The sequence below is a fragment of the Zingiber officinale genome, chromosome 3A, assembly GCF_018446385.1.
Source record: "Zingiber officinale cultivar Zhangliang chromosome 3A, Zo_v1.1, whole genome shotgun sequence".
In the NCBI taxonomy this organism is placed as follows: Eukaryota; Viridiplantae; Streptophyta; class Magnoliopsida; order Zingiberales; family Zingiberaceae; genus Zingiber; species Zingiber officinale.
The window spans coordinates 54,279,357-54,292,321 of NC_055990.1; the positions used below are offsets into that span (position 1 = coordinate 54,279,357).

At 38.2% G+C, this 12,965-nt stretch overlaps 1 long non-coding RNA gene across 1 annotated transcript; it reads left to right on the top strand.

The window, feature by feature from the left end:
* The first annotated feature begins 10,245 nt into the window (after positions 1 to 10,245).
* On the top strand, positions 10,246 to 12,545 carry LOC122053754. The gene is made up of 3 exons (XR_006132337.1): positions 10,246 to 10,688; positions 10,817 to 10,885; positions 12,487 to 12,545. It is a non-coding gene; the product is annotated as an uncharacterized LOC122053754 (long non-coding RNA).
* Positions 12,546 to 12,965: the final 420 nt, after the last annotated feature.

A 12,965-nucleotide genomic window follows, 5' to 3' on the forward strand; every position in this document is an offset into this window, starting at 1 on the left:
AAAATTTAGACATTATCCCAATTCATACACCACTTAAAATAGAATAAAAATTATAAAATAAAATCAAAATGTGAATACATAATTTTTATTCATCTAATAATCATTTCACAAAGTTCATCAATTTCTCTAAACAACATTATAAATATTGACATGAACTAAAGAAAATCCCTAAGTCTATTGTCGAGTACCAAAGTTACACGGTTGAAACATCTAGATCTATCGTTGCGGTGATGCTTCCTTTTGCATATAACGCAAAGCTTCGTACATATGGTGCACAGCAATGTCGTAGTTCAGAAACCCCATGAACCAGAATTCATGATTGTCGACCTGAATATATTTTTCAGCAAAATTCTAACAATTAATGAACAAATTGTAGGAAAAAATACAATAAAATTCTCTACCTTCAGTACTGTAGAACAAGTATCATAATATAACACTAAGAAGCTAATTAAGACTCTCTAACTAGCTTCAGGGAAGAACAAGTATAGATTCGGGTGGACATTCTTGTATTTCTTTCTGTAAAAAAAAATGATAATTCATAAGAAAGCAACATCAAGATTTAATCGTCATATAAAATGATAACAAGAACTAATTTATAAGAAAGTAACATCAAGATTTTTAAACTAATTTGTGATTGGATCAAATTCAACCAACTCAGTTTGCATCTAAAGTTTGTATAAAAAAGTTTGATACAAAAAGGCAATTCAGCTTAAGATTTGGCATGAGGAATCAACTCCAAAATGAAGCACTTTGTTGATATTCAAAGAGATACTTCCAAAATTGCAATTGCTTTTTTTTCCATTTGACAACATAAATAACTGGAAATCATAGTATCGTAAGAACTTTTATCTTATTTAATTGTTAAATTTCAACATAGTTAACAAACTATTTGAATAACTACCGAAGAAAGCAATTTCAAAACAGGAACAAGGGTAGCTATGTACATCTAATTGTTAATTTTCAACATAGGTAACAAACTATTTGAATAACTACCAAACAAAGCAATTTCAAAACAGGAACATGGGAAATAATCAGACAAAGCAATAATGCAAGTATGATATAGACCTTAACTATGTACATCTATTTGGTAGCTACTAAAGAAGGAACGAGGGTAGACTTAAAAATATGCAAGCTTGTTCATATTCATGAACATTAATAATGTGAGCTCAATATAGTCTAATCTTGTTCATTTATCTTGTTAAACTTAAAAAAATGTGCAACATCGTTTGTAAGATCTAGAAGAGTTTATAATAGCAAATATGACACCTCTAGAGAGGCACTTCAAGTTGCTCAAAATTTAAAACTACTAAATGAAACTCCAAAGAGTTCCCTATTTCTTCAAACACAAGAACTAATAGCTAACTTATAGATATTTCATTCACTAAAGTTAAAATATGTGCCAAAACTCAATTGATTTGATAAGGAAAAGGAATGGGAGTTGCAACTTACTTGTAAAGTGCAAAGAGTGAAGAGGGTGATGCCAATGTTCCTGTGAATGGTGTGCACAATACCCTTGGATTTGTTCCCAAGGGCAAGACCAATAGTCCAGCCACTAACACCAATGTCATAGCCAAGGATTTGGCAAGAAACATGGAGGTAAACCATGCAGGGTCTGCGGACTCTCTTTTCAGCCAAAATGAAAAACTATCATTGTTAAGTGTGTACAGTCCAGAATAGCTCACTCTTGATAGTTGGGAACAGAAGTTTCTCTCACCATAAGAACTTCCTTAATTAGCTCACTCTTGATAGTTACAATAGGGTAAGTTGAATCAAGAGTTTTAAAGGCCAGATCCTGCTTGAAAACCACTTTGTTTGTTTCTACCTCTGGAGAATGTGGTGGACTGACAAGAACAACTCTCAACTTGTTCTCTTGGATATACCTTCCAGTTTCTTTTCAGAAAAAACTTGGAATGATGTCCTCATCCATACAACCATAGGAACAACTGTGGTCTGAATCAGGAACTTATCTTTTAACTGCATATTAGATGGGGTGCCCTTTGATGCTTGTGTAGTAACTATGAAATCACATGTTGATCTTGGTAGATGATTCCTGCATTTGAATGAACACAATATCACTTAGGAGATGTAGTTTTAACCTTGAATGCAATAAAATCTTTGGAATTGTTAACAAGTTGAACAGAACATGTACTCTATATTATTAACGTCCAAAGTGAACCTGAGTTCCTGAGGATAGATTTTGACAAGCATTTCGCTCGCACCCATCGCCACTTTCCTCAATCAAAAGCACACGGATCAAAACGAATGGATGAAATCAAAATAGAAAGTGAAAGGGAGTAAGAAACATCGCCTGAAATGAAATCTCCAAGCTGCAGATTTAGATCTCTGGATGGCGTCGTGGCGGTATGAAATAGCTGAGCTCGCCCACAAATTCCCCCAAGATCAGTGCACAAGATGACAGCGATGATGAACCCTAAGAAGTTATTTTTGCTACCAGAGAGGAGTTTTTGAGTAAACAACAAGATGGAAATCGCTAAAATCTCACTCACAATTTTGCTTCTGGATGTTGAAGACCCAGTGGCGGAGATTCCTCTACTGAGGAGATCCACCTTCCCCATCGACTTCAAAGGCTTGAAATTGTCCTTTCGGGGCACACCATCCATGACCTTTGCCCCCATCTGCCACACCTGGTTCACCATCGTCGTCCCCTTGGGCAGCTTCACCTTACCTGAGCATCCGCACCACACCATCGGCGAACTCCGTCACCAAATCCGACGTCTCGTACGCGATCGGACCCTCGGATATGGGTTCATACTTGGTGATGTTGTAGGTCTTCACCCCCCATCTTGTTGTCGGTCTGGCGGAAGGTGATTAGGGTCTGGTACTCGATCATTACACCGCCTGACGGATTAATCGCCTGAATGATTCGGAGGTTGAGCCACGAAGAAGAAGATGGTGGAAAGGCGGTGAGGAGGAGGCAAAGATTAGAGGCGCGAGGAGCGCGGAGAGTAGAGGCGCGAGGGTTTTGGGAAAGACATAAAAGAAAGAGGCAGAAATAAAAGAAAAAGGCTGGATAAAATAAACATTACATTTTTTGTAATTTCATTTGCGGCGTACCACACGTCGTTGATAATAACCAGATGTATTAACAGCGTGCCATTTTTTTTTATGCCGTTATTATTATTTACTATTCACAGCTCACGTTAACATGCATGCTGTTAATAATAATATTAACAGCATACTTTTAATGTGCACTGTTAATGTCTCTTTTTTTTCTCAAGTTTATACTATTAACAGCGTACATCAATATGCACACCGTTAATAATATTATTAACAGCGTACTTTTAATGTGCGCTGTTAATAGCGCGCTGCGGAAAAGTAATTTTCTTGTAGTGCAGGTTCATGTTTACTTGGGATCAAGTCTGAAGACTCTCCTAAAAACATGAATCTCTCAGGTTGCCTCACAACCCTCCCACTACGACGAGACACTGTCTGTAGTTGTGTATCATTTGTGATACGTGTTGCAGTTTCTTATGATATTTCATCTTGCACTCTTGGTACTAAAGTAGACGTGTCCTCTCTCATTTCTTCTAGAACAATTTCACTCATGGGTTTATGATTTATTACATAGTCTTCTTCTAAAAATTGGGCATTCATGCTAATAATGACTTTCTGATCTTTAGGACTATAAAACAAATCACATTTCGTTCCTTTGGGATAACATATAAATAGGCGAACTTCTGTGCGAGATTCCAACTTATCAATATCTCCCTTCAGCACATGTGCTGGACTATCCCATATCCGAATATGACTAGGCTTACGCCCATTCCATAATTCCATGGGAGTAGAGGATACTGATTTAGAAGGTACCAGGTTCAGAATGTACACTGCCATTTCTAAAGCATATCCCTGGAATGAACTTGGTAATTCTGAATAACTCATCATCGATCTAACCATTTACATAAGAGTCCTATTCCTTCATTCTGCCACACCATTCTGTTGGGATGTACCAAGTGCAGACAATTGGGATTGAATCCCAACCTCTGATAAGTAATTCCTAAACTCTCCTAAGAGGTACTCGCCACCACAATGAGACCGTAGTGTCTTGATACTTTTACCGTGACATTTCTCCACATCAGCCTTGTACTCTTTGAACTTATCAAAGTACTCAAACTTGTGGCGCAACAAGTAAATGTATCCATATCTTGAATAGTCGTCTATAAAAGAGACGAAATATTCGAAACGACCTCTCGCCTGGATAGTCATAGGTCCACACAAATCAGAATGAACCAGTTCGAACACATCTTTTGCTCTATACCCCTTGGCCTTAAAAGGTCTCTTGGTCATTTTTCCTTCCAAGCAAGATTCGCAAGTTGGAAAGTTTTCCAACACTAATGAACCCAAGAGTCCATCGACTATTAGCCTTTGAATCCTACTCAAGTTAATATGACCAAGTCTTAGATGCCAAAGATATGTTTGGTTCATATTTGAAGGTTCCTTTCTCTTATTAGAATTAGAGGATGTGTTATTAATTTCTATTTGTTTCTTTGTGGAAGTTATTGGATTTAGAGTATACAAATTGTCAACTAATATACCAGAATAGATAATTACCCTATTTTTCTTGATAACCACTTTGTCATCAAAAGAAACAATATATCCATCCAAAAATAGTTTAGAAACTGAAATTAAATTCTTTCTAAAACTTGGTACATAAAGACAATTTCTCAAAATCAAAGTTCTATTCCTATCGAATGATAAGTAGACGTCTCCCACTGCAACAATCGCCACTTTCGTAGCATTACCCATGTAGACGGTTATCTCTCTCTCATATGGTCGTTGGGTTTCTTGAAACCCTTGCAATGTATTGTAGACATGATCAGTTACTCCTGTATATACACACCATGTACTGGTAGATAACACAACTAAACATGTTTCAACTACTAGAGAATAAGATATACCTTTATTATTCTCTTTCCTACGAGGATAGTCCGCCTTCCAATATCCAGACTGCTTGCAAATAAAGCACTTGCCCTTCGGCTTCTTTACTCCTGCTTTAAGTCCAGTACCTAGAGATCGATTCACTTTCTTTGCCGAGCCAGCTTAGTTCTTTTTCTTCTTCTTACCTTTCGACTTAGAAGTAGAAACATTTTCAGCAAAGTGAATTTGAGAATTATGATGAAATATCTCTTCTATTGCCTGAAGTTCTGTCAATAGTTCCGCCAATGAATAAATCTTTTATTTATATTGTAGTTCAGACGGAACTTTTCAAAACTTTTGGGTAGAGTTTGGAGAATAATATCGACCTGGGTTTCCCCATCGATTTCAGCTCCAAGGATTTGTATCTCGTTCAAGTAAGCCATCATCTTTAAGATATGATCCCTTACGGGTGTCCCCTCAGACATGGTGGCTGTCATTAAATTTCTCATAGCCTCTTGCCTAGCAACCCGATTCTAGTGTTCGAAGAGTTCCTTAAGATTGTACATCATGTTATAAGCAGTAGGCATGGACTGATGCTGATGTTGCAACACATTTGACATAGAAACCAAAATGTAACACCGCACCATCTCATCTGCCTTGACCCATTTCTTATGATACTCAATCTCCTCTTCACTAGAATCACTATTAGGCTCATTAGAGCAGATCTCTAATAGTACAAACTTATAGCCTTCAGCAGTTAGGACTATGTCCAGGTTTCTTTTCCAATCTATGTAATTTGGACCAGTACTAAGTTTGTTCTCTTTCAGAATAATAGCAAGTGGGTTGAAAGTCATCATAAGAATCACAAAATAGGTTTTGGTCAATACTTTAGAATTTAGAATAATATTGAGTCCTCAAACAATATTATTTAAATTCATCAACACCTCAAAACACCGTGAATTTTGTATGTCACGTTAGTGTGGACGTATAAAAATTTAAACATTTGCAAGAGGAGGTTTTACCCATTAATTTTATTCTTGTCATCCTAATTTTATGACAAATAAAATTAATATTTGGTATTCCTTTGGTCACACAAATAATACCAGTGACTCCGATGGGGAGGATACTATTAAATGAGCCTAAGTGTATAACATTACTTGATACTTAGTCCATTAAATAGGATTGTACCCCTTTAGTTGGAGAAGATCACATGCTCCTAAATAATTTCCTATAACCATCCATAAAGGAAGTTTGATCTAGTGATCCGCAAACAAACTCATCCAATGTGGAGAGAGGCACTCAGAGCCAACGTGCAAGTTTGTTTGCATCACTTACAAACCAGTAATTGAGACCGTAAAATTTATTTATAAATCCCTCTTCTACTTAGTTATTTAAGATGAAGATTTTATCATGCAAGCACACATCACATGCACACACACATCACAACAAATAAAAAGCAATAAATATGAAAAAAAAAATTCCAATTATTATGGCCTCTTCCATCACTGTTTTCTGTGTGCTGCCAACCCTAGCTATTTTCATCTTTAGCCACCACAATCGGGCCTAGTCATCGCATCTATCTTGCTTCTTATTCCGCTGCGCCTCTAGTCCTTAAATAGTACCACGCCTCACAAGGGTACGATTCCCGACAAAAATAGAATTTTACATTTATCAATCCTATATTCAACGAAGGAATGTACATGTAATCTAGATCGAACAAAAAGTAAAATCCTAAAACTAATACAGCTCTTGCTGTATTTAATACATAAAATCATGCGCACACATAAAATACCCTCGACATGTCCGAGGGTCCAATCACACACAAACACATTAGGGCCATAATAGTTGGATCTAGGATGCCTGCAACCACAGAGTTAATCTATTTGCACATCCTACTATTATCATGCCTAAAATATGTATGACATGTGCATAATTAAACTGATAAACCAAACACACAGAGGCAATATCCTAGTCCTGATACTAATTGTTGGTTGCTACTCGGAATATCGTACTGGTTCTCCTGTATAAAAAATTTGCACAAGTCCCGAACCTTTCCTAACAACCTATTGTGTTATTTAGAAATTAAATTTGGAATTGCAAACAGAACTTAACATTATTGATTCCAAATTCAACTTATTTGTTCTTAGAGGTTTAGACTTGGATCACAAATGATGCTTAACATTATTGATCCAAATCCACCCATGTTACAAAGTTGATTAAATATTTATTTCAAAGATCGACTTCCTGGTTAAACATGGCGAGGCACTAGGCCTTTTGGGTATGAGATCATCCACCACTTCCTAGACAAAACGTTTCAGCAAAATTTAATATTTAATCTCCTTATAGTAACCCTAGATTTAACCACAAAGAACAATCGAATCACAAGATCAAAAAACAAAAGAAACACAAAATCAAAATTTAAATTCTATTGCCTAGAATCGTTAGCCTCTTGTGTTTGGTAATTCAAAAATCCGTACAAAGAAAACTAGTATGATGCGGAATAAGACAACTAGTTATACCTTTCTTTGTTAACAAAAATCTCTTGATCTTCTATTGTATTCCTCTCCTTTACTTGGGCGTCGTGTGGGCGACGATCTACCAAGAAGAAATCCACCAAAGCCTTCTTCTCTTCCTCCAAGCTCTAGCCACTAAAGGGATCTAGACAAGAGGGTCTCCTTTCTCTTCTTCTTCTCCTCCTAGTAACCGGCCACCAATGCTCCTTGTAGTCTTGATGCTGCCGGCCACAATGTGGAAAACAAAAGGATGTGAGCTACTATTTATAATTTATAAGGAACTGATAACATGATCTTCTGTGTGGAACCACACACCATATTATCTATAATACAAATTAAATGGACAACTACATTTAACATAAATGTAGACATTTGACCAATGTGATTCTTATTTTTATACAAAAGCTAGGCTTTTAATATACATCCCAACAGACTTGGCATAATTTGTTAGTGGGTGTACAGTGTTGGTGTTGAGGGTTAAGTTAAACTAGTTGCGAATCTCACATGCGTTTAGACCACACCCAGTTAACCCTATCCACTTCACTCGGATTCAAATGCTATATCCCAACTACCAACCTCGAAGATAGTGCTACCACATCAGTTTCTCCTATGTCTTGATTGAGAACCGATACAGCATGGTAAATGACGAGCACTCTCTTCTTCGTCTCTCGATAGATAGCACCTCCTTCCCAGCTTGTCTTCTCCAGCTCTGGTGACTAGTGGCCTATTTTAAAAAAAATGTTGCATCTCTCCAGTGACCTACCTCGTAGTCCCTTCCGCACCGCATCAGTGGTTCCATGCACATGACTATCTTCACGTGTTCTAGTGGTGGTGGTATAGAGGAGGGTAGCCACTGAGCCCTAGTCCGGCGATCTCCTCTGTTTTGAATTTTCTAATGCCCACTGTGCTTGTTTGGCTTATATTATTTGTAACTTTTTACCTTTGGTCGTGGTCACCTTCCTGAATACCTCCTGTTGCCAGCAAGTTTCTTCCTCTACAGAAATATGAGGGAGTCTGAGGGGTCTCCGGAGCTTCTATCACTTGCTCCAGTGATGCCCAAACTACCTCCAAAGAAGCTTCTAAACCTATCACAGCCCTGTCTCCAGTCTTTGTCCCTTGTTCCGATGGTCCACTCTTAAGCTCTCAACTCACCGATGAGGAGGACAATCAGAATTCTAGTGAGAAGCCAGAGCTTCTCTCTCTAGATAAGCCAACATGATAACATATTACTTATAGGAAATGATGTGTCAGTTCTACAGTCAATGAAAGTTTGATTGTTCATGACATTCTCCATGAAAGACATGAGAGAAGCAACTTACATCCTAGGAATGACGATCTATAGAGATAGATCAAAAATGTTGTTTAGTCATTCACAGTCGACATATATAGATAGAGTGCTAAAATAGTTTGGCATGAATGAATTTAAGAAAGATTTCATACCTATGAGGCATGGAATTTACCTTTCGAAGTCTATATGCCCACGTATAAAAGACGAGAGGATTTGCATGGATAAGATACCTTATACGTCTGTAATACGATCTATCAAGTATGCTATGTTATGTATAAGGCCCGATGTATCATATGCTCTGAGTGTTACAAGGAAATAATAGTCAGATCCAGGAATGGATCATTGGGCGGCTATTAAAGAAATCCTTAAGTACTTGAGAAGAACTAAGGATATATTCTTGATATATGGAGATAGTGATATGATCATATGCGGGTATATGAATACCAGTTTCCAGACTGACAAGGATGACTCCAAGTCTTAGTCTGGATTCATATTTATATAAAATGGAGGCATGGTTAGTTGGAAAAGTTCTAAGTAAGATATTGTTGCAGATTGTATTTGTGAGGCGGAATACATTGTAGTTTCGAAAGCAGCAAAGGAAGCAGTTTGGTAAGAAGTTCATTATTGAACTTGGTGTAGTTCTATCCATTGTTGAAGTATTACCTATTTACTGCAACAACACTGGAACCATTACAAAAGCAAAGGAATCTAGGTCTCATCGGCGATCCAAACACGTACTTCGCTGCTATTATCTGATCAAGTATATCATTAGTAGGAAAGAAATATAACTCAAAAAAATTTCCACTAAAAGGATCCTAGCGGATCCTTTGACAAAGGCTCTATCACAAAGTAAGTTTTAGAGTCACATCCATGCTTATTATTTTGGACATTGTGGTGATTGGCATTAGCTCAAGTGGAAGTGTTAGATTTTCAGGGATGTCCTAAGGTAATCACCATATAGTTTTACTATTTATTTGATAAATATAGATTCACTATTTGAGTGTATATTCTATGATTAAATAGTTTTAAATTTATTTATAGAATGTCCATAATACAATTCATAATATGAGAGAATTTGTAATTTGATCATAACTTGTGATTATTTCTATATATGCAATTATGAACGTATTGAAATTTCGCTAGTCGTCGAATTGGTGCATTCAAATATCATCAATTCTGTAAGACTAGCATGGGTAATACTCCTTGATTCGGCCAAGCAGATATTTCTCACTAGCTGGAGACATTAGGATGTCGAGAGTTAAATGTGGATGCTAGTTATGGTAACTAGTTCATTGAAGTGACCTATTGTAAAACTTCATATAAAATACTGAATAATTAATAATTAAATAATAAGGTTATTTAAGGAAATAATCTTATTGGAATTTTTAGGAAATTTTAGAAATTTTCTGGGATTTAATCGGAGCTTGTATGACGTATTTAGAGGGGATGCGTTCATGGGCCCGAGAAAAGCATGTTTGGAATACCCGGGGGTGAGAGTTGATTGAGGAATTGATCTAGGGTTTAATTAAAAAAATCCCTAAGTTATAAACTTAATAATCCCGTGCCCTATTCCCTCTCTTCGCCTCTTCCCCGCCGGGCTTCCCCTTCTCCTCTCACCGCCACCTCCCATCATCAATGTCATCCCCCTCTCGCCGCCCCTTTCTCCGTAGATCCACCGCCATCTCCTTGGCGTCTCCCTCTTCACGCACACGCGACGTCCCCTGTGGCTATCGCTGCATCAGCGGCCCGTAAGCCCTTCTGCCCCTTTTCTTTTCTCATCCCAATCTTCTCGTCGACATCAGCTGCCCTCGCACTAACGGTCAGGAGCACCATCCGGAAGGCTAGCCGCCATCCTGAGGGTTTGCCGCTCATCTCCTCATCACTGATCTTGAGCTGCTGCCGCTGGACCTCCGACGTCAACCCTTATGAGAGCCGCTAGACACCCCATAGACTTGCTACCACTCTTCTGTTGTGCCTACTACGGTGATTTCACCACGCCGATGAAGGAGAAGGTATTGGCTGTGAAGGTGTTGTGGGATAAATTAGGTGGTTTCAATTAAGGTTTCCTAATCAGTTGAGGGATTAGTTTTGGTGATTTGATTCATGGTAGATTGGCTATAATACGTGTTCTTTGTTGCAGGGTTTGGATTCAATTTGAAGTATACCCTTGGACTTGAATAATGTTTAGCGTGACTTACATTTGAGGCGGGTACTTCTTGTTTTGTTTCTTTTAGTACTTTGACCTTGGTGCATGAACTATTTTGGATAAGAAATTATTTTTTTTACCTTGACTCCACTCTTATTTTCCTGCGCTTGATACTTCCACGCAATCTTTGAGAAGTTCATTTCCATATCTATACATGTAAAGCCCGAAAATTCTCAAAACTGTTTTAGAAATACAGTATGATTTTTCTGGAATTTTTGGATATTTTTCCGGAATTTTCCGAGTAGCGGAAGGAGCAAAAATAATTAGAACCGTAAAATAGCTTAGGCGGGAATCGAACCCGAGACCTATAGTAACCGGTGAACCCAGCAGGGCCGTGCTGAAAGAAAGGAGAACCAAATATATTTATGTTAGAGTTGGGTTCATTAAACCACTTAATATAAATAATAAACTTAAGTTGAAGTTGGGTTATTTTTATTTTGGTTCGGCACCTTCCCCTCTCAAATCCTCACGCCGGCGCCCCTCTTCTTCTCCTCTTCCTCACGCACGGCACACCAAGCCTAAGGTCCATCGGTTCACCTTCCGGCGACGACTCCAACACGAAAGAGGTTCTTCTCCGCGAGAGGAACGCGAAGACGTGATCGGATCGTCGAGAGGATCACCTCCACCGGAACTCTAGCGGATAGAATCGTAAGAAATTATGATCAAGAGGTAAGAAACCCCTCACCTGCAGTATAATAGCTCCGGTTGGTTTCCTGTGCATTAGTTTTAGCTATATGCAGGTTTTTCCGGCACATAGGGTATGTTAAACCCTCCTCGAGGATTTAGGGATTTAGTTGAACACCTCTGGACGGGCCGGACATGTCGTTCTCCTGTAGTTGGAGATTCTAGACGTTGTCGGGTGCCTAGAGGTGATCTCCCTATTAGAGGAGAGAGTTGAAGCACACCAAGTGTTCGGTAAAATGTTAGTGTAGCTAAATACCACCTCAGTTATGTTTAATAGCTCAATTAAAGGCATTAGAGGCATTTAAACCAGCACATTAGTTTAGTTCAGTTTTATGGGACTACGGTCCAATGGGTGGGCTCCCACAGTCGCCTCTAGGTTCAGATAACCTAGCTCTAGGTTCAGATAACCTAGAAACAAGATTATATCGATTAGCTATGGATATCAGTATTTTATTTTCAGTTGGCACTGTATCGGATTAGATATCCATTGGGTTGGACTCCCACAATCGTCCCTAGGTTCAGATAGCCTAGACAACCCTGCTAAATTCGGGATGCGCGCACAGCAAGTACAGTTGCCGGGCCCAACAGCATGTTTAGTATTTTCACTTATTACGTATTAAATTTCAAAACTCAAAATCAGTTATGCTAGTTGAGTTTGTTTCCAGTTACAGATTCAGTTTCAGTTAGTTTAGCCTATATTCAGTTCAGTGTTCTTTGGGTTACTTTGCCATGATTCAGTGCTTATGCCATGCTTATATGTTATGCCTTATGATTTCAGTATACCATGTCTTAGTAAGTTCAGTGCATATTTTCAAATAGCATGATTTAAAAGCATACTGCATCGAATGCATGATTTTGTGAGGTAGATGGTTTCTTACTAAGCTTTAAGCTTACAGATTCTATTTTTCCTTATACTGCAGATAAAGGTAAAGGAAAGATGGACTAGCGGAGGCTGGTGGTCAATGCATTGATAAGGATGTGTGTGGATGGAACCTGGAAGAAGATCTTAGGGAACCTTAGCAAGCTTTATTTCAAACATTAGAACTTTTCAGTGTTTCTTTTTATCATCTTGCACTTTAGTATGTTATTCATTACGAATTAGTTAACCATGCACTTTATTATGCTTAGAACACCTCTTTTATGTTGTTAGAATGTTAGTTGTTGTCATTAGAGTGTTTCTTAGTCATTTTGGTTCTTGTAATGTGGTTGAGGCACGAAACAGTGCTGAAATCAGACATTTGGCACGAAATCAGTAACTCGAATCGATCAGTTGATCGATTGGGCAATCTGCTCCGCGAACAGTAGGCCTTTGGATCGATCACCGATCGATCCAGCCATTTCCGATCGCGAACAGAGAGCCCCGGATCGATCACTGGATCGATTGATCAACCTGGATCGA